Below are 20,438 nucleotides of genomic sequence, written 5' to 3' on the forward strand. Positions count from 1 at the left end.
CATCCTTTTGTCATTTTGTTTTGAAAGCAGAAGAATCATTCAACAGGTTGCTGAGACAAATGTAAACCAGTAAAACATATGAAGAGAAACAAACCTTGAATATAAGTTCAGTTGTTTAAACATTTGACAAACTATGGTGAGGGGGTAAGAAAACACACAAATCCAGCAGCTCCTGTATTTCAATACACCAGAACCCAATATTATTGGCGAGTCGGGTAGTCCATCATCACAGTTCGAGGGCAGGCATCATTTCAGTAATTTCATCCCGTTGCATTCACATCCGTGCCTTGAATGAGATTGAATGTGATCTTTGCTCTCAAGTATGTTCCCAAGTTTTACACTTTCGTGCTTTGCATGAATGGGAATGGAACCGTGTGTGTTGAATGAGGCTCCTTGTGAGCACTGATCTTTGTCCGGTGGAGTTCCTTTTTGTGTTGCTGTAATTGTGTCATTTCTCGATGAGAAAGATTAGGCAACATTTAGTCACTTCTAGCCATGATGCTCAATTTATTTACGAATGTACCCTAGTTACTAGGGACCGTTTACGTTGGAGAACAAGATCTATTGTATGCCTGTGTATTTGGGGAAGTCAAATCTGAAATAATGATGAAATTGCGTGTATCCAAAGTTAAAACTCGTGATTTGTCGCGCTCTGGTGTGTAAAAGATGCAAAAGCTTACAGCACCTGGTATTCCCAGGCGGTCTCCCATTCAAGTACTGACCAGGCCCGAGCCTGCTTAGCTTCCGAGATCGGACGAGATCGGGCGTATTCAGGCTAGTATGGCCGTAAGCCAGGGAGGCTGTCCCTGACGCTCTACTTAAAGGGATGGCAATATCCGTTTCTGCCGTTCATACTTACAGTTGAACTGTCTCTCTACTCTAAAGCCCGGGACACACCAGCGCGCCGCAGACAGTCCCTGCTAATATGCCACGTTGTGGCAACGTTGTGCGTTAGCTGGGGTGCCACACCAGACCGGAACTATATTTTACAAAACGAACACATTTGTCTTGATAAAACAGCTGTAATTGAGTGCCTGACACGCCAGTCAAGCGCAATCTTGAGAAGGTGTGCATTTCAGTAAGGATTTCAATTGACATGCAGTATGAAACTGAAAGGAGGTTGCATCACTATGATGCATAACATTGCATGTATTGTATTTTCAAGTGTGTGCATTCATCCTGTTGTCATTTTGTTTTGAAAGCAGAAGAATCATTCAACAGGTTGCTGAGACAAATGTAAACCAGTAAAACATATGAAGAGAAACAAACCTTGAATATAAGTTCAGTTGTTTAAACATTTGACAAACTATGGTGAGGGGGTAAGAAAACACACAAATCCAGCAGCTCCTGTATTTCAATACACCAGAACCCAATATTATTGGCGAGTCGGGTAGTCCATCATCACAGTTCGAGGGCAGGCATCATTTCAGTAATTTCATCCCGTTGCATTCACATCCGTGCCTTGAATGAGATTGAATGTGATCTTTGCTCTCAAGTATGTTCCCAAGTTTTACACTTTCGTGCTTTGCATGAATGGGAATGGAACCGTGTGTGTTGAATGAGGCTCCTTGTGAGCACTGATCTTTGTCCGGTGGAGTTCCTTTTTGTGTTGCTGTAATTGTGTCATTTCTCGATGAGAAAGATTAGGCAACATTTAGTCACTTCTAGCCATGATGCTCAATTTATTTACGAATGTACCCTAGTTACTAGGGACCGTTTACGTTGGAGAACAAGATCTATTGTATGCATGTGTATTTGGGGAAGTCAAATCTGAAATAATGATGAAATTGCGTGTATCCAAAGTTAAAACTCGTGATTTGTCGCCCTTTGGTGTGTAAAAGATGCAAAAGCTTACAGCACCTGGTATTCCCAGGCGGTCTCCCATCCAAGTACTGACCAGGCCCGAGCCTGCTTAGCTTCCGAGATCGGACGAGATCGGGCGTATTCAGGCTAGTATGGCCGTAAGCCAGGGAGGCTGTCCCTGACGCTCTACTTAAAGGGATGGCAATATCCGTTTCTGCCGTTCATACTTACAGTTGAACTGTCTCTCTACTCTAAAGCCCGGGACACACCAGCGCGCCGCAGACAGTCCCTGCTAATATGCCACGTTGTGGCAACGTTGTGCGTTAGCTGGGGTGCCACACCAGACCGGAACTATATTTTACAAAACGAACACATTTGTCTTGATAAAACAGCTGTAATTGAGTGCCTGACACGCCAGTCAAGCGCAATCTTGAGAAGGTGTGCATTTCAGTAAGGATTTCTATTGACATGCAGTATGAAACTGAAAGGAGGTTGCATCACTATGATGCATAACATTGCATGTATTGTATTTTCAAGTGTGTGCATTCATCCTGTTGTCATTTTGTTTTGAAAGCAGAAGAATCATTCAACAGGTTGCTGAGACAAATGTAAACCAGTAAAACATATGAAGAGAAACAAACCTTGAATATAAGTTCAGTTGTTTAAACATTTGACAAACTATGGTGAGGGGGTAAGAAAACACACAAATCCAGCAGCTCCTGTATTTCAATACACCAGAACCCAATATTATTGGCGAGTCGGGTAGTCCATCATCACAGTTCGAGGGCAGGCATCATTTCAGTAATTTCATCCCGTTGCATTCACATCCGTGCCTTGAATGAGATTGAATGTGATCTTTGCTCTCAAGTATGTTCCCAAGTTTTACACTTTCGTGCTTTGCATGAATGGGAATGGAACCGTGTGTGTTGAATGAGGCTCCTTGTGAGCACTGATCTTTGTCCGGTGGAGTTCCTTTTTGTGTTGCTGTAATTGTGTCATTTCTCGATGAGAAAGATTAGGCAACATTTAGTCACTTCTAGCCATGATGCTCAATTTATTTACGAATGTACCCTAGTTACTAGGGACCGTTTACGTTGGAGAACAAGATCTATTGTATGCCTGTGTATTTGGGGAAGTCAAATCTGAAATAATGATGAAATTGCGTGTATCCAAAGTTAAAACTCGTGATTTGTCGCGCTCTGGTGTGTAAAAGATGCAAAAGCTTACAGCACCTGGTATTCCCAGGCGGTCTCCCATCCAAGTACTGACCAGGCCCGAGCCTGCTTAGCTTCCGAGATCGGACGAGATCGGGCGTATTCAGGCTAGTATGGCCGTAAGCCAGGGAGGCTGTCCCTGACGCTCTACTTAAAGGGATGGCAATATCCGTTTCTGCCGTTCATACTTACAGTTGAACTGTCTCTCTACTCTAAAGCCCGGGACACACCAGCGCGCCGCAGACAGTCCCTGCTAATATGCCACGTTGTGGCAACGTTGTGCGTTAGCTGGGGTGCCACACCAGACCGGAACTATATTTTACAAAACGAACACATTTGTCTTGATAAAACAGCTGTAATTGAGTGCCTGACACGCCAGTCAAGCGCAATCTTGAGAAGGTGTGCATTTCAGTAAGGATTTCAATTGACATGCAGTATGAAACTGAAAGGAGGTTGCATCACTATGATGCATAACATTGCATGTATTGTATTTTCAAGTGTGTGCATTCATCCTGTTGTCATTTTGTTTTGAAAGCAGAAGAATCATTCAACAGGTTGCTGAGACAAATGTAAACCAGTAAAACATATGAAGAGAAACAAACCTTGAATATAAGTTCAGTTGTTTAAACATTTGACAAACTATGGTGAGGGGGTAAGAAAACACACAAATCCAGCAGCTCCTGTATTTCAATACACCAGAACCCAATATTATTGGCGAGTCGGGTAGTCCATCATCACAGTTCGAGGGCAGGCATCATTTCAGTAATTTCATCCCGTTGCATTCACATCCGTGCCTTGAATGAGATTGAATGTGATCTTTGCTCTCAAGTATGTTCCCAAGTTTTACACTTTCGTGCTTTGCATGAATGGGAATGGAACCGTGTGTGTTGAATGAGGCTCCTTGTGAGCACTGAACTTTGTCCGGTGGAGTTCCTTTTTGTGTTGCTGTAATTGTGTCATTTCTCGATGAGAAAGATTAGGCAACATTTAGTCACTTCTAGCCATGATGCTCAATTTATTTACGAATGTACCCTAGTTACTAGGGACCGTTTACGTTGGAGAACAAGATCTATTGTATGCCTGTGTATTTGGGGAAGTCAAATCTGAAATAATGATGAAATTGCGTGTATCCAAAGTTAAAACTCGTGATTTGTCGCCCTCTGGTGTGTAAAAGATGCAAAAGCTTACAGCACCTGGTATTCCCAGGCGGTCTCCCATGCAAGTACTGACCAGGCCCGAGCCTGCTTAGCTTCCGAGATCGGACGAGATCGGGCGTATTCAGGCTAGTATGGCCGTAAGCCAGGAATGCTGACCCTGACGCTCTACTTAAAGGGAAGGCAATATCCGTTTCTGCCGTTCATACTTACAGTTGAACTGTCTCTCTACTCTAAAGCCCGGGACACACCAGCGCGCCGCAGACAGTCCCTGCTAACACGCCACGTTGTGGCAACATTGTGGCAACGTTGTGCGTTAGCTGGGGTGCCACACCAGACCGGAACTTTATTTTACAAAACGAACACATTGTCTTGATAATACAGCTGTAATTGAGTGCCTGACACGCCAGTCAAGCGCAATCTTGAGAAGGTGTGCATTTCAGTAAGGATTTCAATTGACATGCAGTATGAAACTGAAAGGAGGTTGCATCACTATGATGCATAACATTGCATGTATTGTATTTTAAAGTGTTTGCATTCATCCTGTTGTCATTTTGTTTTGAAAGCAGAAGAATCATTCAACAGGTTGCTGAGACAAATGTAAACCAGTAAAACATATGAAGAGAAACAAACCTTGAATATAAGTTCAGTTGTTTAAACATTTGACAAACTATGGTGAGGGGGTAAGAAAACACACAAATCCAGCAGCTCCTGTATTTCAATACACCAGAACCCAATATTATTGGCGAGTCGGGTAGTCCATCATCACAGTTCGAGGGCAGGCATCATTTCAGTAATTTCATCCCGTTGCATTCACATCCGTGCCTTGAATGAGATTGAATGTGATCTTTGCTCTCAAGTATGTTCCCAAGTTTTACACTTTCGTGCTTTGCATGAATGGGAATGGAACCGTGTGTGTTGAATGAGGCTCCTTGTGAGCACTGAACTTTGTCCGGTGGAGTTCCTTTTTGTGTTGCTGTAATTGTGTCATTTCTCGATGAGAAAGATTAGGCAACATTTAGTCACTTCTAGCCATGATGCTCAATTTATTTACGAATGTACCCTAGTTACTAGGGACCGTTTACGTTGGAGAACAAGATCTATTGTATGCCTGTGTATTTGGGGAAGTCAAATCTGAAATAATGATGAAATTGCGTGTATCCAAAGTTAAAACTCGTGATTTGTCGCCCTCTGGTGTGTAAAAGATGCAAAAGCTTACAGCACCTGGTATTCCCAGGCGGTCTCCCATCCAAGTACTGACCAGGCCCGAGCCTGCTTAGCTTCTGAGATCGGACGAGATCGGGCGTATTCAGGCTAGTATGGCCGTAAGCCAGGGAGGCTGTCCCTGACGCTCTACTTAAAGGGAAGGCAATATCCGTTTCTGCCGTTCATACTTACAGTTGAACTGTCTCTCTACTCTAAAGCCCGGGACACACCAGCGCGCCGCAGACAGTCCCTGCTAACACGCCACGTTGTGGCAACATTGTGGCAACGTTGTGCGTTAGCTGGGGTGCCACACCAGACCGGAACTATATATTACAAAACGAACACATTGTCTTGATAAAACAGCTGTAATTGAGTGCCTGACACGCCAGTCAAGCGCAATCTTGAGAAGGTGTGCATTTCAGTAAGGATTTCAATTGACATGCAGTATGAAACTGAAAGGAGGTTGCATCACTATGATGCATAACATTGCATGTATTGTATTTTCAAGTGTGTGCATTCATCCTGTTGTCATTTTGTTTTGAAAGCAGAAGAATCATTCAACAGGTTGCTGAGACAAATGTAAACCAGTAAAACATATGAAGAGAAACAAACCTTGAATATAAGTTCAGTTGTTTAAACATTTGACAAACTATGGTGAGGGGGTAAGAAAACATACAAATCCAGCAGCTCCTGTATTTCAATACACCAGAACCCAACATTATTGGCGAGTCGGGTAGTCCATCATCACAGTTCGAGGGCAGGCATCATTTCAGTAATTTCATCCCGTTGCATTCACATCCGTGCCTTGAATGAGATTGAATGTGATCTTTGCTCTCAAGTATGTTCCCAAGTTTTACACTTTCGTGCTTTGCATGAATGGGAATGGAACCGTGTGTGTTGAATGAGGCTCCTTGTGAGCACTGAACTTTGTCCGGTGGAGTTCCTTTTTGTGTTGCTGTAATTGTGTCATTTCTCGATGAGAAAGATTAGGCAACATTTAGTCACTTCTAGCCATGATGCTCAATTTATTTACGAATGTACCCTAGTTACTAGGGACCGTTTACGTTGGAGAACAAGATCTATTGTATGCCTGTGTATTTGGGGAAGTCAAATCTGAAATAATGATGAAATTGCGTGTATCCAAAGTTAAAACTCGTGATTTGTCGCCCTCTGGTGTGTAAAAGATGCAAAAGCTTACAGCACCTGGTATTCCCAGGTGGTCTCCCATACAAGTACTGACCAGGCCCAAGCCTCCTTAGCTTCCGAGATCGGACGAGATCGGGCGTATTCAGGCTAGTATGGCCGTAAGCCAGGGAGGCTGTCCCTGACGCTCTACTTAAAGGGAAGGCAATATCCGTTTCTGCCGTTCATACTTACAGTTGAACTGTCTCTCTACTCTAAAGCCCGGGACACACCAGCGCGCCGCAGACAGTCCCTGCTAACACGCCACGTTGTGGCAACATTGTGGCAACGTTGTGCGTTAGCTGGGGTGCCACACCAGACCGGAACTATATATTACAAAACGAACACATTGTCTTGATAAAACAGCTGTAATTGAGTGCCTGACACGCCAGTCAAGCGCAATCTTGAGAAGGTGTGCATTTCAGTAAGGATTTCAATTGACATGCAGTATGAAACTGAAAGGAGGTTGCATCACTATGATGCATAACATTGCATGTATTGTATTTTCAAGTGTGTGCATTCATCCTTTTGTCATTTTGTTTTGAAAGCAGAAGAATCATTCAACAGGTTGCTGAGACAAATGTAAACCAGTAAAACATATGAAGAGAAACAAACCTTGAATATAAGTTCAGTTGTTTAAACATTTGACAAACTATGGTGAGGGGGTAAGAAAACACACAAATCCAGCAGCTCCTGTATTTCAATACACCAGAACCCAATATTATTGGCGAGTCGGGTAGTCCATCATCACAGTTCGAGGGCAGGCATCATTTCAGTAATTTCATCCCGTTGCATTCACATCCGTGCCTTGAATGAGATTGAATGTGATCTTTGCTCTCAAGTATGTTCCCAAGTTTTACACTTTCGTGCTTTGCATGAATGGGAATGGAACCGTGTGTGTTGAATGAGGCTCCTTGTGAGCACTGATCTTTGTCCGGTGGAGTTCCTTTTTGTGTTGCTGTAATTGTGTCATTTCTCGATGAGAAAGATTAGGCAACATTTAGTCACTTCTAGCCATGATGCTCAATTTATTTACGAATGTACCCTAGTTACTAGGGACCGTTTACGTTGGAGAACAAGATCTATTGTATGCCTGTGTATTTGGGGAAGTCAAATCTGAAATAATGATGAAATTGCGTGTATCCAAAGTTAAAACTCGTGATTTGTCGCGCTCTGGTGTGTAAAAGATGCAAAAGCTTACAGCACCTGGTATTCCCAGGCGGTCTCCCATCCAAGTACTGACCAGGCCCGAGCCTGCTTAGCTTCCGAGATCGGACGAGATCGGGCGTATTCAGGCTAGTATGGCCGTAAGCCAGGGAGGCTGTCCCTGACGCTCTACTTAAAGGGATGGCAATATCCGTTTCTGCCGTTCATACTTACAGTTGAACTGTCTCTCTACTCTAAAGCCCGGGACACACCAGCGCGCCGCAGACAGTCCCTGCTAATATGCCACGTTGTGGCAACGTTGTGCGTTAGCTGGGGTGCCACACCAGACCGGAACTATATTTTACAAAACGAACACATTTGTCTTGATAAAACAGCTGTAATTGAGTGCCTGACACGCCAGTCAAGCGCAATCTTGAGAAGGTGTGCATTTCAGTAAGGATTTCAATTGACATGCAGTATGAAACTGAAAGGAGGTTGCATCACTATGATGCATAACATTGCATGTATTGTATTTTCAAGTGTGTGCATTCATCCTGTTGTCATTTTGTTTTGAAAGCAGAAGAATCATTCAACAGGTTGCTGAGACAAATGTAAACCAGTAAAACATATGAAGAGAAACAAACCTTGAATATAAGTTCAGTTGTTTAAACATTTGACAAACTATGGTGAGGGGGTAAGAAAACACACAAATCCAGCAGCTCCTGTATTTCAATACACCAGAACCCAATATTATTGGCGAGTCGGGTAGTCCATCATCACAGTTCGAGGGCAGGCATCATTTCAGTAATTTCATCCCGTTGCATTCACATCCGTGCCTTGAATGAGATTGAATGTGATCTTTGCTCTCAAGTATGTTCCCAAGTTTTACACTTTCGTGCTTTGCATGAATGGGAATGGAACCGTGTGTGTTGAATGAGGCTCCTTGTGAGCACTGATCTTTGTCCGGTGGAGTTCCTTTTTGTGTTGCTGTAATTGTGTCATTTCTCGATGAGAAAGATTAGGCAACATTTAGTCACTTCTAGCCATGATGCTCAATTTATTTACGAATGTACCCTAGTTACTAGGGACCGTTTACGTTGGAGAACAAGATCTATTGTATGCATGTGTATTTGGGGAAGTCAAATCTGAAATAATGATGAAATTGCGTGTATCCAAAGTTAAAACTCGTGATTTGTCGCCCTTTGGTGTGTAAAAGATGCAAAAGCTTACAGCACCTGGTATTCCCAGGCGGTCTCCCATCCAAGTACTGACCAGGCCCGAGCCTGCTTAGCTTCCGAGATCGGACGAGATCGGGCGTATTCAGGCTAGTATGGCCGTAAGCCAGGGAGGCTGTCCCTGACGCTCTACTTAAAGGGATGGCAATATCCGTTTCTGCCGTTCATACTTACAGTTGAACTGTCTCTCTACTCTAAAGCCCGGGACACACCAGCGCGCCGCAGACAGTCCCTGCTAATATGCCACGTTGTGGCAACGTTGTGCGTTAGCTGGGGTGCCACACCAGACCGGAACTATATTTTACAAAACGAACACATTTGTCTTGATAAAACAGCTGTAATTGAGTGCCTGACACGCCAGTCAAGCGCAATCTTGAGAAGGTGTGCATTTCAGTAAGGATTTCAATTGACATGCAGTATGAAACTGAAAGGAGGTTGCATCACTATGATGCATAACATTGCATGTATTGTATTTTCAAGTGTGTGCATTCATCCTGTTGTCATTTTGTTTTGAAAGCAGAAGAATCATTCAACAGGTTGCTGAGACAAATGTAAACCAGTAAAACATATGAAGAGAAACAATCCTTGAATATAAGTTCAGTTGTTTAAACATTTGACAAACTATGGTGAGGGGGTAAGAAAACACACAAATCCAGCAGCTCCTGTATTTCAATACACCAGAACCCAATATTATTGGCGAGTCGGGTAGTCCATCATCACAGTTCGAGGGCAGGCATCATTTCAGTAATTTCACCCCGTTGCATTCACATCCGTGCCTTGAATGAGATTCAATGTGATCTTTGCTCTCAAGTATGTTCCCAAGTTTTACACTTTCGTGCTTTGCATGAATGGGAATGGAACCGTGTGTGTTGAATGAGGCTCCTTGTGAGCACTGATCTTTGTCCGGTGGAGTTCCTTTTTGTGTTGCTGTAATTGTGTCATTTCTCGATGAGAAAGATTAGGCAACATTTAGTCACTTCTAGCCATGATGCTCAATTTATTTACGAATGTACCCTAGTTACTAGGGACCGTTTACGTTGGAGAACAAGATCTATTGTATGCCTGTGTATTTGGGGAAGTCAAATCTGAAATAATGATGAAATTGCGTGTATCCAAAGTTAAAACTCGTGATTTGTCGCGCTCTGGTGTGTAAAAGATGCAAAAGCTTACAGCACCTGGTATTCCCAGGCAGTCTCCCATTCAAGTACTGACCAGGCCCGAGCCTGCTTAGCTTCCGAGATCGGACGAGATCGGGCGTATTCAGACTAGTATGGCCGTAAGCCAGGGAGGCTGTCCCTGACGCTCTACTTAAAGGGATGGCAATATCCGTTTCTGCCGTTCATACTTACAGTTGAACTGTCTCTCTACTCTAAAGCCCGGGACACACCAGCGCGCCGCAGACAGTCCCTGCTAATATGCCACGTTGTGGCAACGTTGTGCGTTAGCTGGGGTGCCACACCAGACCGGAACTATATTTTACAAAACGAACACATTTGTCTTGATAAAACAGCTGTAATTGAGTGCCTGACACGCCAGTCAAGCGCAATCTTGAGAAGGTGTGCATTTCAGTAAGGATTTCAATTGACATGCAGTATGAAACTGAAAGGAGGTTGCATCACTATGATGCATAACATTGCATGTATTGTATTTTCAAGTGTGTGCATTCATCCTTTTGTCATTTTGTTTTGAAAGCAGAAGAATCATTCAACAGGTTGCTGAGACAAATGTAAACCAGTAAAACATATGAAGAGAAACAAACCTTGAATATAAGTTCAGTTGTTTAAACATTTGACAAACTATGGTGAGGGGGTAAGAAAACACACAAATCCAGCAGCTCCTGTATTTCAATACACCAGAACCCAATATTATTGGCGAGTCGGGTAGTCCATCATCACAGTTCGAGGGCAGGCATCATTTCAGTAATTTCATCCCGTTGCATTCACATCCGTGCCTTGAATGAGATTGAATATGATCTTTGCTCTCAAGTATGTTCCCAAGTTTTACACTTTCGTGCTTTGCATGAATGGGAATGGAACCGTGTGTGTTGAATGAGGCTCCTTGTGAGCACTGAACTTTGTCCGGTGGAGTTCCTTTTTGTGTTGCTATAATTGTGTCATTTCTCGATGAGAAAGATTAGGCAACATTTAGTCACTTCTAGCCATGATGCTCAATTTATTTACGAATGTACCCTAGTTACTAGGGACCGTTTACGTTGGAGAACAAGATCTATTGTATGCCTGTGTATTTGGGGAAGTCAAATCTGAAATAATGATGAAATTGCGTGTATCCAAAGTTAAAACTTGTGATTTGTCGCCCTTTGGTGTGTAAAAGATGCAAAAGCTTACAGCACCTGGTATTCCCAGGCTGTCTCCCATCCAAGTACTGACCAGGCCCGAGCCTGCTTAGCTTCCGAGATCGGACGAGATCGGGCGTATTCAGGCTAGTATGGCCGTAAGCCAGGGAGGCTGTCCCTGACGCTCTACTTAAAGGGATGGCAATATCCGTTTCTGCCGTTCATACTTACAGTTGAACTGTCTCTCTACTCTAAAGCCCGGGACACACCAGCGCGCCGCAGACAGTCCCTGCTAATATGCCACGTTGTGGCAACGTTGTGCGTTAGCTGGGGTGCCACACCAGACCGGAACTATATTTTACAAAACGAACACATTTGTCTTGATAAAACAGCTGTAATTGAGTGCCTGACACGCCAGTCAAGCGCAATCTTGAGAAGGTGTGCATTTCAGTAAGGATTTCAATTGACATGCAGTATGAAACTGAAAGGAGGTTGCATCACTATGATGCATAACATTGCATGTATTGTATTTTCAAGTGTGTGCATTCATCCTGTTGTCATTTTGTTTTGAAAGCAGAAGAATCATTCAACAGGTTGCTGAGACAAATGTAAACCAGTAAAACATATGAAGAGAAACAAACCTTGAATATAAGTTCAGTTGTTTAAACATTTGACAAACTATGGTGAGGGGGTAAGAAAACACACAAATCCAGCAGCTCCTGTATTTCAATACACCAGAACCCAATATATTGGCGAGTCGGGTAGTCCATCATCACAGTTCGAGGGCAGGCATCATTTCAGTAATTTCATCCCGTTGCATTCACATCCGTGCCTTGAATGAGATTGAATGTGATCTTTGCTCTCAAGTATGTTCCCAAGTTTTACACTTTCGTGCTTTGCATGAATGGGAATGGAACCGTGTGTGTTGAATGAGGCTCCTTGTGAGCACTGATCTTTGTCCGGTGGAGTTCCTTTTTGTGTTGCTGTAATTGTGTCATTTCTCGATGAGAAAGATTAGGCAACATTTAGTCACTTCTAGCCATGATGCTCAATTTATTTACGAATGTACCCTAGTTACTAAGGACCGTTTACGTTGGAGAACAAGATCTATTGTATGCCTGTGTATTTGGGGAAGTCAAATCTGAAATAATGATGAAATTGCGTGTATCCAAAGTTAAAACTCGTGATTTGTCGCCCTTTGGTGTGTAAAAGATGCAAAAGCTTACAGCACCTGGTATTCCCAGGCGGTCTCCCATCCAAGTACTGACCAGGCCCGAGCCTGCTTAGCTTCCGAGATCGGACGAGATCGGGCGTATTCAGGCTAGTATGGCCGTAAGCCAGGGAGGCTGTCCCTGACGCTCTACTTAAAGGGATGGCAATATCCGTTTCTGCCGTTCATACTTACAGTTGAACTGTCTCTCTACTCTAAAGCCCGGGACACACCAGCGCGCCGCAGACAGTCCCTGCTAATATGCCACGTTGTGGCAACGTTGTGCGTTAGCTGGGGTGCCACACCAGACCGGAACTATATTTTACAAAACGAACACATTTGTCTTGATAAAACAGCTGTAATTGAGTGCCTGACACGCCAGTCAAGCGCAATCTTGAGAAGGTGTGCATTTCAGTAAGGATTTCAATTGACATGCAGTATGAAACTGAAAGGAGGTTGCATCACTATGATGCATAACATTGCATGTATTGTATTTTCAAGTGTGTGCATTCATCCTGTTGTCATTTTGTTTTGAAAGCAGAAGAATCATTCAACAGGTTGCTGAGACAAATGTAAACCAGTAAAACATATGAAGAGAAACAAACCTTGAATATAAGTTCAGTTGTTTAAACATTTGACAAACTATGGTGAGGGGGTAAGAAAACACACAAATCCAGCAGCTCCTGTATTTCAATACACCAGAACCCAATATTATTGGCGAGTCGGGTAGTCCATCATCACAGTTCGAGGGCAGGCATCATTTCAGTAATTTCATCCCGTTGCATTCACATCCGTGCCTTGAATGAGATTGAATGTGATCTTTGCTCTCAAGTATGTTCCCAAGTTTTACACTTTCGTGCTTTGCATGAATGGGAATGGAACTGTGTGTGTTGAATGAGGCTCCTTGTGAGCACTGATCTTTGTCCGGTGGAGTTCCTTTTTGTGTTGCTGTAATTGTGTCATTTCTCGATGAGAAAGATTAGGCAACATTTAGTCACTTCTAGCCATGATGCTCAATTTATTTACGAATGTACCCTAGTTACTAGGGACCGTTTACGTTGGAGAACAAGATCTATTGTATGCCTGTGTATTTGGGGAAGTCAAATCTGAAATAATGATGAAATTGCGTGTATCCAAAGTTAAAACTCGTGATTTGTCGCGCTCTGGTGTGTAAAAGATGCAAAAGCTTACAGCACCTGGTATTCCCAGGCGGTCTCCATTCCAAGTACTGACCAGGCCCGAGCCTGCTTAGCTTCCGAGATCGGACGAGATCGGGCGTATTCAGGCTAGTATGGCCGTAAGCCAGGGAGGCTGTCCCTGACGCTCTACTTAAAGGGATGGCAATATCCGTTTCTGCCGTTCATACTTACAGTTGAACTGTCTCTCTACTCTAAAGCCCGGGACACACCAGCGCGCCGCAGACAGTCCCTGCTAATATGCCACGTTGTGGCAACGTTGTGCGTTAGCTGGGGTGCCACACCAGACCGGAACTATATTTTACAAAACGAACACATTTGTCTTGATAAAACAGCTGTAATTGAGTGCCTGACACGCCAGTCAAGCGCAATCTTGAGAAGGTGTGCATTTCAGTAAGGATTTCAATTGACATGCAGTATGAAACTGAAAGGAGGTTGCATCACTATGATGCATAACATTGCATGTATTGTATTTTCAAGTGTGTGCATTCATCCTGTTGTCATTTTGTTTTGAAAGCAGAAGAATCATTCAACAGGTTGCTGAGACAAATGTAAACCAGTAAAACATATGAAGAGAAACAAACCTTGAATATAAGTTCAGTTGTTTAAACATTTGACAATCTATGGTGAGGGGGTAAGAAAACACACAAATCCAGCAGCTCCTGTATTTCAATACACCAGAACCCAATATTATTGGCGAGTCGGGTAGTCCATCATCACAGTTCGAGGGCAGGCATCATTTCAGTAATTTCATCCCGTTGCATTCACATCCGTGCCTTGAATGAGATTCAATGTGATCTTTGCTCTCAAGTATGTTCCCAAGTTTTACACTTTCGTGCTTTGCATGAATGGGAATGGAACCGTGTGTGTTGAATGAGGCTCCTTGTGAGCACTGATCTTTGTCCGGTGGAGTTCCTTTTTGTGTTGCTGTAATTGTGTCATTTCTCGATGAGAAAGATTAGGCAACATTTAGTCACTTCTAGCCATGATGCTCAATTTATTTACGAATGTACCCTAGTTACTAGGGACCGTTTACGTTGGAGAACAAGATCTATTGTATGCCTGTGTATTTGGGGAAGTCAAATCTGAAATAATGATGAAATTGCGTGTATCCAAAGTTAAAACTCGTGATTTGTCGCGCTCTGGTGTGTAAAAGATGCAAAAGCTTACAGCACCTGGTATTCCCAGGCGGTCTCCCATCCAAGTACTGACCAGGCCCGAGCCTGCTTAGCTTCCGAGATCGGACGAGATCGGGCGTATTCAGGCTAGTATGGCCGTAAGCCAGGGAGGCTGTCCCTGACGCTCTACTTAAAGGGATGGCAATATCCGTTTCTGCCGTTCATACTTACAGTTGAACTGTCTCTCTACTCTAAAGCCCGGGACACACCAGCGCGCCGCAGACAGTCCCTGCTAATATGCCACGTTGTGGCAACGTTGTGCGTTAGCTGGGGTGCCACACCAGACCGGAACTATATTTTACAAAACGAACACATTTGTCTTGATAAAACAGCTGTAATTGAGTGCCTGACACGCCAGTCAAGCGCAATCTTGAGAAGGTGTGCATTTCAGTAAGGATTTCAATTGACATGCAGTATGAAACTGAAAGGAGGTTGCATCACTATGATGCATAACATTGCATGTATTGTATTTTCAAGTGTGTGCATTCATCCTGTTGTCATTTTGTTTTGAAAGCAGAAGAATCATTCAACAGGTTGCTGAGACAAATGTAAACCAGTAAAACATATGAAGAGAAACAAACCTTGAATATAAGTTCAGTTGTTTAAACATTTGACAAACTATGGTGAGGGGGTAAGAAAACACACAAATCCAGCAGCTCCTGTATTTCAATACACCAGAACCCAATATTATTGGCGAGTCGGGTAGTCCATCATCACAGTTCGAGGGCAGGCATCATTTCAGTAATTTCACCCCGTTGCATTCACATCCGTGCCTTGAATGAGATTGAATGTGATCTTTGCTCTCAAGTATGTTCCCAAGTTTTACACTTTCGTGCTTTGCATGAATGGGAATGGAACCGTGTGTGTTGAATGAGGCTCCTTGTGAGCACTGATCTTTGTCCGGTGGAGTTCCTTTTTGTGTTGCTGTAATTGTGTCATTTCTCGATGAGAAAGATTAGGCAACATTTAGTCACTTCTAGCCATGATGCTCAATTTATTTACGAATGTACCCTAGTTACTAGGGACCGTTTACGTTGGAGAACAAGATCTATTGTATGCCTGTGTATTTGGGGAAGTCAAATCTGAAATAATGATGAAATTGCGTGTATCCAAAGTTAAAACTCGTGATTTGTCGCGCTCTGGTGTGTAAAAGATGCAAAAGCTTACAGCACCTGGTATTCCCAGGCGGTCTCCCATCCAAGTACTGACCAGGCCCGAGCCTGCTTAGCTTCCGAGATCGGACGAGATCGGGCGTATTCAGGCTAGTATGGCCGTAAGCCAGGGAGGCTGTCCCTGACGCTCTACTTAAAGGGATGGCAATATCCGTTTCTGCCGTTCATACTTACAGTTGAACTGTCTCTCTACTCTAAAGCCCGGGACACACCAGCGCGCCGCAGACAGTCCCTGCTAATATGCCACGTTGTGGCAACGTTGTGCGTTAGCTGGGGTGCCACACCAGACCGGAACTATATTTTACAAAACGAACACATTTGTCTTGATAAAACAGCTGTAATTGAGTGCCTGACACGCCAGTCAAGCGCAATCTTGAGAAGGTGTGCATTTCAGTAAGGATTTCAATTGACATGCAGTATGAAACTGAAAGGAGGTTGCATCACTATGATGCATAACATTGCATGTTTTGTATTTTCAAGTGTGTGCATTCATCCTGTTGTCATTTTGTTTTGAAAGCAGAAGAATCATTCAACAGGTTGCTGAGACAAATGTAAACCAGTAAAACATATGAAGAGAAACAAACCTTGAATATAAGTTCAGTTGTTTAAACATTTGACAAACTATGGTGAGGGGGTAAGAAAACACACAAATCCAGCAGCTCCTGTATTTCAATACACCAGAACCCAATATTATTGGCGAGTCGGGTAGTCCATCATCACAGTTCGAGGGCAGGCATCATTTCAGTAATTTCATCCCGTTGCATTCACATCCGTGCCTTGAATGAGATTCAATGTGATCTTTGCTCTCAAGTATGTTCCCAAGTTTTACACTTTCGTGCTTTGCATGAATGGGAATGGAACCGTGTGTGTTGAATGAGGCTCCTTGTGAGCACTGAACTTTGTCCGGTGGAGTTCCTTTTTGTGTTGCTGTAATTGTGTCATTTCTCGATGAGAAAGATTAGGCAACATTTAGTCACTTCTAGCCATGATGCTCAATTTATTTACAAATGTACAATAGTTACTAGGGACCGTTTACGTTGGAGAACAAGATCTATTGAATGCCTGTGTATTTGGGGAAGTCAAATCTGAAATAATGATGAAATTGCGTGTATCCAAAGTTAAAACTTGTGATTTGTCGCCCTTTGGTGTGTAAAAGATGCAAAAGCTTACAGCACCTGGTATTCCCAGGCGGTCTCCCATCCAAGTACTGACAAGGCCCGAGCCTGCTTAGCTTCCGAGATCGGACGAGATCGGGCGTATTCAGGCTAGTATGGCCGTAAGCCAGGGAGGCTGTCCCTGACGCTCTACTTAAAGGGAAGGCAATATCCGTTTCTGCCGTTCATACTTACAGTTGAACTGTCTCTCTACTCTAAAGCCCGGGACACACCAGCGCGCCGCAGACAGTCCCTGCTAACACGAAACGTTGTGGCAACATTGTGGCAACGTTGTGCGTTAGCTGGGGTGCCACACCAGACCGGAACTATATATTACAAAACGAACACATTGTCTTGATAAAACAGCTGTAATTGAGTGCCTGACACGCCAGTCAAGCGCAATCTTGAGAAGGTGTGCATTTCAGTAAGGATTTCAATTGACATGCAGTATGAAACTGAAAGGAGGTTGCATCACTATGATGCATAACATTGCATGTATTGTATTTTCAAGTGTGTGCATTCATCCTGTTGTCATTTTGTTTTGAAAGCAGAAGAATCATTCAACAGGTTGCTGAGACAAATGTAAACCAGTAAAACATATGAAGAGAAACAAACCTTGAATATAAGTTCAGTTGTTTAAACATTTGACAAACTATGGTGAGGGGGTAAGAAAACACACAAATCCAGCAGCTCCTGTATTTCAATACACCAGAAGCCAATATTATTGGCGAGTCGGGTAGTCCATCATCACAGTTCGAGGGCAGGCATCATTTCAGTAATTTCATCCCGTTGCATTCACATCCGTGCCTTGAATGAGATTGAATGTGATCTTTGCTCTCAAGTATGTTCCCAAGTTTTACACTTTCGTGCTTTGCATGAATGGGAATGGAACCGTGTGTGTTGAATGAGGCTCCTTGTGAGCACTGAACTTTGTCCGGTGGAGTTCCTTTTTGTGTTGCTGTAATTGTGTCATTTCTCGATGAGAAAGATTAGGCAACATTTAGTCACTTCTAGCCATGATGCTCAATTTATTTACAAATGTACACTAGTTACTAGGGACCGTTTACGTTGGAGAACAAGATCTATTGTATGCCTGTGTATTTGGGGAAGTCAAATCTGAAATAATGATGAAATTGCGTGTATCCAAAGTTAAAACTTGTGATTTGTCGCCCTTTGGTGTGTAAAAGATGCAAAAGCTTACAGCACCTGGTATTCCCAGGCGGTCTCCCATCCAAGTACTGACCAGGCCCGAGCCTGCTTAGCTTCCGAGATCGGACGAGATTGGGCGTATTCAGGCTAGTATGGCCGTAAGCCAGGGAGGCTGTCCCTGACGCTCTACTTAAAGGGAAGGCAATATCCGTTTCTGCCGTTCATACTTACAGTTGAACTGTCTCTCTACTCTAAAGCCCGGGACACACCAGCGCGCCGCAGACAGTCCCTGCTAACACGCCACGTTGTGGCAACATTGTGGCAACGTTGTGCGTTAGCTGGGGTGCCACACCAGACCGGAACTATATATTACAAAACGAACACATTGTCTTGATAAAACAGCTGTAATTGAGTGCCTGACACGCCAGTCAAGCGCAATCTTGAGAAGGTGTGCATTTCAGTAAGGATTTCAATTGACATGCAGTATGAAACTGAAAGGAGGTTGCATCACTATGATGCATAACATTGCATGTATTGTATTTTCAAGTGTTTGCATTCATCCTGTTGTCATTTTGTTTTGAAAGCAGAAGAATCATTCAACAGGTTGCTGAGACAAATGTAAACCAGTAAAACATATGAAGAGAAACAAACCTTGAATATAAGTTCAGTTGTTTAAACATTTGACAAACTATGGTGAGGGGGTAAGAAAACACACAAATCCAGCAGCTCCTGTATTTCAATACACCAGAACCCAATATTATTGACGAGTCGGGTAGTCCATCATCACAGTTCGAGGGCAGGCATCATTTCAGTAATTTCATCCCGTTGCATTCACATCCGTGCCTTGAATGAGATTGAATGTGATCTTTGCTCTCAAGTATGTTCCCAAGTTTTACACTTTCGTGCTTTGCATGAATGGGAATGGAACCGTGTGTGTTGAATGAGGCTCCTTGTGAGCACTGAACTTTGTCCGGTGGAGTTCCTTTTTGTGTTGCTGTAATTGTGTCATTTCTCGATGAGAAAGATTAGGCAACATTTAGTCACTTCTAGCCATGATGCTCAATTTATTTACGAATGTACCCTAGTTACTAGGGACCGTTTACGTTGGAGAACAAGATCTATTGTATGCCTGTGTATTTGGGGAAGTCAAATCTGAAATAATGATGAAATTGCGTGTATCCAAAGTTAAAACTCGTGATTTGTCGCCCTCTGGTGTGTAAAAGATGCAAAAGCTTACAGCACCTGGTATTCCCAGGCGGTCTCCCATCCAAGTACTGACCAGGCCCGAGCCTGCTTAGCTTCCGAGATCGGACGAGATTGGGCGTATTCAGGCTAGTATGGCCGTAAGCCAGGGAGGCTGTCCCTGACGCTCTACTTAAAGGGAAGGCAATATCCGTTTCTGCCGTTCATACTTACAGTTGAACTGTCTCTCTACTCTAAAGCCCGGGACACACCAGCGCGCCGCAGACAGTCCCTGCTAACACGCCACGTTGTGGCAACATTGTGGCAACGTTGTGCGTTAGCTGGGGTGCCACACCAGACCGGAACTATATATTACAAAACGAACACATTGTCTTGATAAAACAGCTGTAATTGAGTGCCTGACACGCCAGTCAAGCGCAATCTTGAGAAGGTGTGCATTTCAGTAAGGATTTCAATTGACATGCAGTATGAAACTGAAAGGAGGTTGCATCACTATGATGCATAACATTGCATGTAGTGTATTTTCAAGTGTGTGCATTCATCCTGTTGTCATTTTGTTTTGAAAGCAGATGAATCATTCAACAGGTTGCTGAGACAAATGTAAACCAGTAAAACATATGAAGAGAAACAAACCTTGAATATAAGTTCAGTTGTTTAAACATTTGACAAACTATGGTGAGGCGGTAAGAAAACACACAAATCCAGCAGCTCCTGTATTTCAATACACCAGAACCCAATATTATTGGCGAGTCGGGTAGTCCATCATCACAGTTCGAGGGCAGGCATCATTTCAGTAATTTCATCCCGTTGCATTCACATCCGTGCCTTGAATGAGATTGAATGTGATCTTTGCTCTCAAGTATGTTCCCAAGTTTTACACTTTCGTGCTTTGCATGAATGGGAATGGAACCGTGTGTGTTGAATGAGGCTCCTTGTGAGCACT

General features: G+C 43.4%; 17 non-coding genes across 17 annotated transcripts; all 17 read right to left on the bottom strand.

The window, feature by feature from the left end:
• Positions 1-673: 673 nt before the first annotated feature.
• Positions 674-792, bottom strand: LOC136743087 (5S ribosomal RNA). Its single transcript, XR_010815202.1, has one exon. It is a non-coding gene; the product is annotated as a 5S ribosomal RNA (ribosomal RNA).
• A 1,056-nt stretch (positions 793-1,848) lies between these two features.
• On the bottom strand, positions 1,849-1,967 carry LOC136743370 (5S ribosomal RNA). The gene has a single exon (XR_010815440.1). It is a non-coding gene; the product is annotated as a 5S ribosomal RNA (ribosomal RNA).
• A 1,056-nt stretch (positions 1,968-3,023) lies between these two features.
• LOC136743371 (5S ribosomal RNA) lies at positions 3,024-3,142 on the bottom strand. The gene has a single exon (XR_010815441.1). It is a non-coding gene; the product is annotated as a 5S ribosomal RNA (ribosomal RNA).
• A 1,056-nt stretch (positions 3,143-4,198) lies between these two features.
• On the bottom strand, positions 4,199-4,317 carry LOC136743124 (5S ribosomal RNA). The gene has a single exon (XR_010815237.1). It is a non-coding gene; the product is annotated as a 5S ribosomal RNA (ribosomal RNA).
• Positions 4,318-5,383: 1,066 nt separating this feature from the next.
• LOC136743186 (5S ribosomal RNA) lies at positions 5,384-5,502 on the bottom strand. The gene has a single exon (XR_010815295.1). It is a non-coding gene; the product is annotated as a 5S ribosomal RNA (ribosomal RNA).
• Positions 5,503-6,568: 1,066 nt separating this feature from the next.
• Positions 6,569-6,687, bottom strand: LOC136743244 (5S ribosomal RNA). The gene has a single exon (XR_010815350.1). It is a non-coding gene; the product is annotated as a 5S ribosomal RNA (ribosomal RNA).
• Positions 6,688-7,753: 1,066 nt separating this feature from the next.
• On the bottom strand, positions 7,754-7,872 carry LOC136743372 (5S ribosomal RNA). Its single transcript, XR_010815442.1, has one exon. It is a non-coding gene; the product is annotated as a 5S ribosomal RNA (ribosomal RNA).
• A 1,056-nt stretch (positions 7,873-8,928) lies between these two features.
• On the bottom strand, positions 8,929-9,047 carry LOC136743373 (5S ribosomal RNA). The gene has a single exon (XR_010815443.1). It is a non-coding gene; the product is annotated as a 5S ribosomal RNA (ribosomal RNA).
• Positions 9,048-10,103: 1,056 nt separating this feature from the next.
• LOC136743252 (5S ribosomal RNA) lies at positions 10,104-10,222 on the bottom strand. Its single transcript, XR_010815358.1, has one exon. It is a non-coding gene; the product is annotated as a 5S ribosomal RNA (ribosomal RNA).
• A 1,056-nt stretch (positions 10,223-11,278) lies between these two features.
• On the bottom strand, positions 11,279-11,397 carry LOC136743246 (5S ribosomal RNA). The gene has a single exon (XR_010815352.1). It is a non-coding gene; the product is annotated as a 5S ribosomal RNA (ribosomal RNA).
• Positions 11,398-12,452: 1,055 nt separating this feature from the next.
• Positions 12,453-12,571, bottom strand: LOC136743374 (5S ribosomal RNA). The gene has a single exon (XR_010815444.1). It is a non-coding gene; the product is annotated as a 5S ribosomal RNA (ribosomal RNA).
• Positions 12,572-13,627: 1,056 nt separating this feature from the next.
• Positions 13,628-13,746, bottom strand: LOC136743277 (5S ribosomal RNA). The gene has a single exon (XR_010815382.1). It is a non-coding gene; the product is annotated as a 5S ribosomal RNA (ribosomal RNA).
• Positions 13,747-14,802: 1,056 nt separating this feature from the next.
• On the bottom strand, positions 14,803-14,921 carry LOC136743377 (5S ribosomal RNA). The gene has a single exon (XR_010815446.1). It is a non-coding gene; the product is annotated as a 5S ribosomal RNA (ribosomal RNA).
• Positions 14,922-15,977: 1,056 nt separating this feature from the next.
• LOC136743378 (5S ribosomal RNA) lies at positions 15,978-16,096 on the bottom strand. The gene has a single exon (XR_010815447.1). It is a non-coding gene; the product is annotated as a 5S ribosomal RNA (ribosomal RNA).
• Positions 16,097-17,152: 1,056 nt separating this feature from the next.
• Positions 17,153-17,271, bottom strand: LOC136743222 (5S ribosomal RNA). Its single transcript, XR_010815329.1, has one exon. It is a non-coding gene; the product is annotated as a 5S ribosomal RNA (ribosomal RNA).
• A 1,066-nt stretch (positions 17,272-18,337) lies between these two features.
• LOC136743214 (5S ribosomal RNA) lies at positions 18,338-18,456 on the bottom strand. The gene has a single exon (XR_010815321.1). It is a non-coding gene; the product is annotated as a 5S ribosomal RNA (ribosomal RNA).
• Positions 18,457-19,522: 1,066 nt separating this feature from the next.
• LOC136743215 (5S ribosomal RNA) lies at positions 19,523-19,641 on the bottom strand. Its single transcript, XR_010815322.1, has one exon. It is a non-coding gene; the product is annotated as a 5S ribosomal RNA (ribosomal RNA).
• Positions 19,642-20,438: the final 797 nt, after the last annotated feature.

The sequence above is a fragment of the Amia ocellicauda genome, unplaced genomic scaffold, assembly GCF_036373705.1.
Source record: "Amia ocellicauda isolate fAmiCal2 unplaced genomic scaffold, fAmiCal2.hap1 HAP1_SCAFFOLD_77, whole genome shotgun sequence".
In the NCBI taxonomy this organism is placed as follows: domain Eukaryota; kingdom Metazoa; phylum Chordata; class Actinopteri; order Amiiformes; family Amiidae; genus Amia; species Amia ocellicauda.